General features: G+C 24.2%; 1 non-coding gene across 1 annotated transcript; it reads left to right on the forward strand.

Annotated features, from left to right (window-relative positions):
• Window positions 1-798: 798 nt before the first annotated feature.
• Trnai-aau (transfer RNA isoleucine (anticodon AAU)) lies at window positions 799-872 on the forward strand. Its single transcript has one exon. It is a non-coding gene; the product is annotated as a tRNA-Ile (tRNA).
• Window positions 873-5,924: the final 5,052 nt, after the last annotated feature.

A 5,924-nucleotide genomic window follows, 5' to 3' on the forward strand; every position in this document is an offset into this window, starting at 1 on the left:
CATAGTTCACATTCTGATTTTTTTCCTAATATACAATATTTTGGCTTGCGACACATACTTTTTTTATATAGTCCACGACGAGACGATTGATAATTTCAACCCTGAAAATGACGACAACATTTGTTTCCATTTTTATTGTAAATAAAAAAAAAAATCATTGATAGAATTTCTTTCTATTTTTTTTATGACGGTTGCCGACCGTTATTGTCTCGAAAAACGACTCCAACGACAATGATGACGTGAAAATGAAGCTATTTTCACCATGAAACGAATGTTAAGACTTTAAATCTGTTTTTAATGTGAAACGAATTACTATTTTATTTTTACAAGACACTGACACTCCAAATACAAAGAAATTCTGTCGAGATTGTTTTTAACGATGAAAAAAAAATAATTTGGTAGGTCGTGTTTTCCACGAAAGTCATCAAATATCTATTATTGCTGCGAGAGATAAAAGAAATGAAATGGAAAGAAAGTTTGTCATTCATGTCGGAAAAAATAATTAAAAAGGTACAAAAGAAGCAGAAAAAATGAAAACGGACGGCAATTTGTCATTTTTATTGTAAAGCATTGAGTTAATGGATGTCCCGAGTAATGATCATTTGTTCTGTCTTTCGTGAGAATTTTATTCAAACAGAAAATAAGAAAAAAAAAATTGATCAATGGAATATAATTTTCTTGTTAAAATATTATTTTTAGCTCGTTTTTATTAAATTAATAGAATTTCACAAAGTGTGTCTGTGGGAAATTTTTTCGAATAATTAAGCCAGTTTATTAATAGACACTCATCCGTTAAGAGGCCCATTAACTCAGTTGGTTAGAGTGTCGTGCTAATAACGCGAAAGTCGCAGGTTCGACCCCTGCATGGGCCATTAATTTTTTTTTCGTATTTTTAAAATTTAATTCATATTTTTTTTAAATTTTAAATTAATTAAATTTGGTAAATAATTAATTAATTTAATAAAATAAAAAAAAATAAATTAATAATTTTAAATTATTTTGTAAAAATAAAAAAAAATATTTTAAAAATTTAATATTTTCGAGAATTTTTATATTAAAGAAGATAAATTATTTAAAATTAAATTTTTTAATTCCTTTAAAAAAATAAAAATAATTTAATGATTAATTTCAATTATTTTTAATTAATTTATTATTTTTAATTTAATAAAATAAAAATAATTTAATTTTAAAAATTGAAAAAATAAAAAAAATATTAAATTATTTTTAATACTTTTTAATATTTTTAAAAATTGAAAAATAATTTAATAATTAAAAAAAATTTTTAATTTTTAAATAATTATAATTTTTATATTCTTATTTTAATAAAAATAATTTTTAATTTAATTTTTAATTATTCTTATATTTTTTTAATACCAGAGCCTCTTAGAAAATTAATTTAATTTTTAAATGTTAAAAACTAACCATTTTTTAAAGAAAATATTTTTTTTGTGAAATGAAAAATCTTAACCCAAAGTTGGTTCAAAAAGTTAAATTTGAAAAACTTTTAATTTGAAAAAAATAATTAAAAACATTTCATTTTTTCTATAAATTAAAAATATCAATTTAATTAAATAATTTATCAAATTAATTTTTTTATTCAAAGTCAAATTTTAATTTTTTATTAAAAAAAAATTATTTTATTAAAAAATATTTTTTTTATAATTAATAACTTTTTATTTCAAAGTCAGACAAAAAAGGTTCACATTTTTTTTTCTTTAAAATAAAATATTAAAAAAATGCAAAATATCTCAATTTTTAAAAAAATATTTTGAATGTTCATTCGCATTATTTATCGAAAAAATAACTGAAACCAATAAAATTATGTGCTTATCTCATAAAAAGCACAAACAAAGACAAGACTAACTTTCATGTTTGATCGAAATAGATTTTGATTGGATTTGGGAATTCTCGTAGTTCTCATAATGCAATTTTCTTCTTGTAATTTTCACGAAAATTTATGTGTCGCCAGTTAGTTTCACGTGTGATCATCGTAAAATCGGACGACAATTTCTCTCTCTCTCTCTCTATTATTGGATTTCTCACTTAACACGAAATTATTATTTGCTCAAACTTTTAACGGCAAAGTTTGTCATTCGATTTTTTTTCGTTTCTTTTCCGGTTGTGATAGGATGTCCAAACTATTTTCTCATTTCTTCGAATGAAGTCATCTAAAAATATCGTTGCGCTTAATGAGTACAAATTGACGGACTTATCTCTTGAGTGACGTTACCGAGGGACCACATAAACTATGTTTATCTCTCTAATATTTCTCCTTTTTTGCTATCACGTGACATCGCAAGCGCCCACATTCGACACGAAAATAGGATCTGAGCGAAAGTTGGCATGAAAAAGAAAAATATTTGTTTTTCTTTGACATTTTTCATCTGTTTTAACGAGAAAGACTGCAGAATAATCTTATTTTATCGTCGCCGCCTTCACTCGCATCGCATTCTTAATCAAATTTGCGGTCTGTCTTCCTCACTTTTCTTTTTTCGTTCGTTTCTTGAACTTTTTCTCTCATGCTAATAATGCTCTTAACGCATAAAGTGTGGTTAAGGTCGTGTTTGTGAATATGAATATTTTATGTGACGTCGTAGCAGCAATAATAATAGCTCAGCAGGGATTTGGGACGTTTTGAAGGGAGATTTATTTCTCGTAATTTAGCTAAATGTCTTACACTTAAAAATCCTTTCTTTCGGTTTATCTTCAAAAAAAAAAAAAAAATCCATTAAATCCGACTGCCTCCTTCAATTTATATCAAAATTCTGCCCAAAGAACAAATAGCTTAACTGCTTTTAATTGTTTTAATTTTGTTTGTAAAAATAAATATCTATCCAGCGAATTGCGGTGGTCCGTTTTGTTTTAGTTCGCTCATCCTTGATCGTAAAAATTTCTTTTTTTTCCATTAAAAAGTTTTTCGAGAGAGAGACACAGAACGAGACCACTAGAATAAATTGTTTTTATTATTTACTGTCGTTTCTTTTGTAATTTTTAACTACAACAACAACAAATATGTACGAGAAACGGGAGAAAATGGTGGAAAGAGTGTTAATGATAGTAACAGAAAGCAGCAGCAAAAACGACAGATGATAAATTTCTATATCCGTTTTAATTCTTGGAAGTAGAAATGCGAAAAAAAACGACTAACGAGCAGATGGGCAGATCTATCAAATAATACAAAAAAAATTAATGAAAAGGACGATAAGAAAAAGTTTTTTAAATAAAACAAAATTGCGTTTTATATTTTGACAGTACCTAACGTTGATTCATTTTTTTTGGGATTTTTTTTTTAAATGTCAATCAGCGAAAATTTGGTAATTTTTAACCAAATATTTTAAAAAAGTACCTATTTTTTTTTAAAAATTTTGCATTTTTTTTTTTCATATTTTTAAACAATTTTTAAATTTTCTTTTGTTTTATTAATTTTTTAAAATAAATATATCTTTGCATATTTTTTTATTAAATTTTATTTTAATTTTTTAAATTATTTTAATTTCATCAGTTTGATTATTTTCTTTTATTTAATAAATTAATTAATTTTGAATTATTTTTTTTATTAGAATTTTTAATTTTTCACATATTTCATAAATTTATTTTTTTTTTTAAACTTTTATTTTCAATGTATTTTTTCATTAATTATTTTATATATTTTTCTTAAACTTTTTTTTATTTTAAAATCCGTAAAAAATAAAATTTAATAAAAAAAAAATTTATAATTTAAAAAATTTTTTTTATATTTAAAACAAAAATTATACTTTAAAAATTTTAAAAAATTAAATTTAAAATAAAAATAATTAAATTAAAATTAAATTAAATTAAATTAAATTAAATTTAAAATTAATTTAATTTTTTTAAATTTAACAATTAAAAATATCTCATATTTTTAATAAATATTTTGAAATATTTTTTTAAATTTTTTATTAAATTATTTATTAAAAAATTTAATATTTTTAAAATTTAAATAATTTTATTTAATTATTTATTTTTTAATATTTTAATTAATTAAATTTCTAAATTTTTCTTTTTTTTGTAATTTTCAAAATAAATTAATTTTTTGTGAAGATTCTAATCTAAGAACCCTTCCCAATCCAAATATTTAGTCGATTAAATTACCTCAACAAATTTTGTCATTTCCTAATTAATCCTTAATAAGTTTACTTTCTTATCCTCTTAAAATATCCTTATTGACATTCTCAAATCCGCATAATTTCTTTTTGTGGTTTACAAGCAAAAACTACCCATTTTAACCGAAAAACACCAAGAATCCAATCCGAAAAACAAAAACTAATAATCATGACCATGAACGTAAACGACAAACTTGGCATCGCAAAATATTTTCGGTTTTCGGGATTAACCATCAAAAGTGTCTTTGTGTTGCCTTAAGCAGCCTAATTAACATAATTTCTCCTTTGACTGTATCTTTTCTCAGTTTTATCTGACAACAAACTATCGCAACAACAAACTTTGTGTGCCCCTTTTAAGATTTACTTGATATTCTGAGGTAATTCGCTCAAACAGAGAAAATCCTCAAAAGAAAAGTTCTTGTTTGAATGAAGTGAATTTTTTTTTCTCTCATTGCGGATTCCATGCAGCAAACGAAAAATACTGAAAAAAAACTTCTCTAAGTCACTTTTAATATGTTTGCACATGATCATGAGCAACTGCTGCTGCTGCTTCTGACGCTGATGCCGACGAAAAAATTGTTCAAATCTTGAGGAATGTCTGCCTTTGTCTGCATAAAATTCATAAAAATTTTATGATGTGAAAGTTTGTGATAAAGCTCCGTTCGCTCCGTGCCCAAACAAGACTCAAATTTTAATAAATATTTCAATAGATTGTGCCGAAGACGAGAAGAAAAGCGTCGTAAAACGAAAAATATTTTCAATAACGGAAAGTCGCATCATGAAAATTGAAACAGCATTTTGATGATGATGATGATGACGAGCCATGATAAAAGGACACTCGGTGAATTTATAGTTTTGCCAACCGAGGCATGACAACCAAATGGGTGAAGAGCTCGATGCTTTACGAGACAAATATTTTATGAGAGTTGTTGTGAAAACTTGTGCGTTTTGTATAGTTTTCACTTAAAATGTTAAGTAAACGTTCGCTGCTTCTGTATCTTTGCAAGTAAATATTTTTACAGTTGCCGAGTGAAATTACGTTGAATGGAGAGACAGAGATGAGTGTTTGTTCCATTCCCATTCAATGTAGAGAGAGAGACATTATGCAATTGTAATAAAGATGCATGTTAGACACTGCTCATTGTTTTTGATTCCGTTAATGGAGTTGTTCATTTGAAGTACGATTGTTTAAAGTCAAAGAACATTTTTCAATGACTTTTGAAGATTTGAAAAATGTTTTTAAAAAATAATAAAAATGTGACATTTTACTTCAAAGCTTAAATTTTAAGTATTTTTGGATTTAAACAAATAGTGTTCGGCACATGCTGCATGTAAAAAAGCCATGCATGCATGTAGCATATATGTCGACATGCATGCAGCATGCATGCAAAATGGTTTCAAATTTTAACAGTCCGAATTTCAGTTTTTTAGAGAATATATCAAATATATTTTTTCCACACTAAATAAAAAAATGAATTAATAAATGAATAAAGAATTGAACAAAATAATTTTCAAAATTGATCAAAAAATAAAATAAAATAAATAAATATTTTTTTAAAAATTAATTTTCATTTTCAAATTAAATATTTTTTCAAATTTCAGTAATTTTTTATTACGTAGCACTTAAAAAATCTGAAAAGTACCTACTATCTATTTTTGTAAAACTAATATTTAAAATCTAATTTTTTTTCATTGAAACTTTTTCATTATTAATAGAAAAAATGTCAAACTCTTTTTGAAATCTTAAAACTTTTATTCAAAAAATATAAAAAATCTTAAAAAATTATATGTCGTAATGTT

Source organism: Culicoides brevitarsis, chromosome 2, assembly GCF_036172545.1.
Source record: "Culicoides brevitarsis isolate CSIRO-B50_1 chromosome 2, AGI_CSIRO_Cbre_v1, whole genome shotgun sequence".
NCBI lineage: Eukaryota > Metazoa > Arthropoda > Insecta > Diptera > Ceratopogonidae > Culicoides > Culicoides brevitarsis.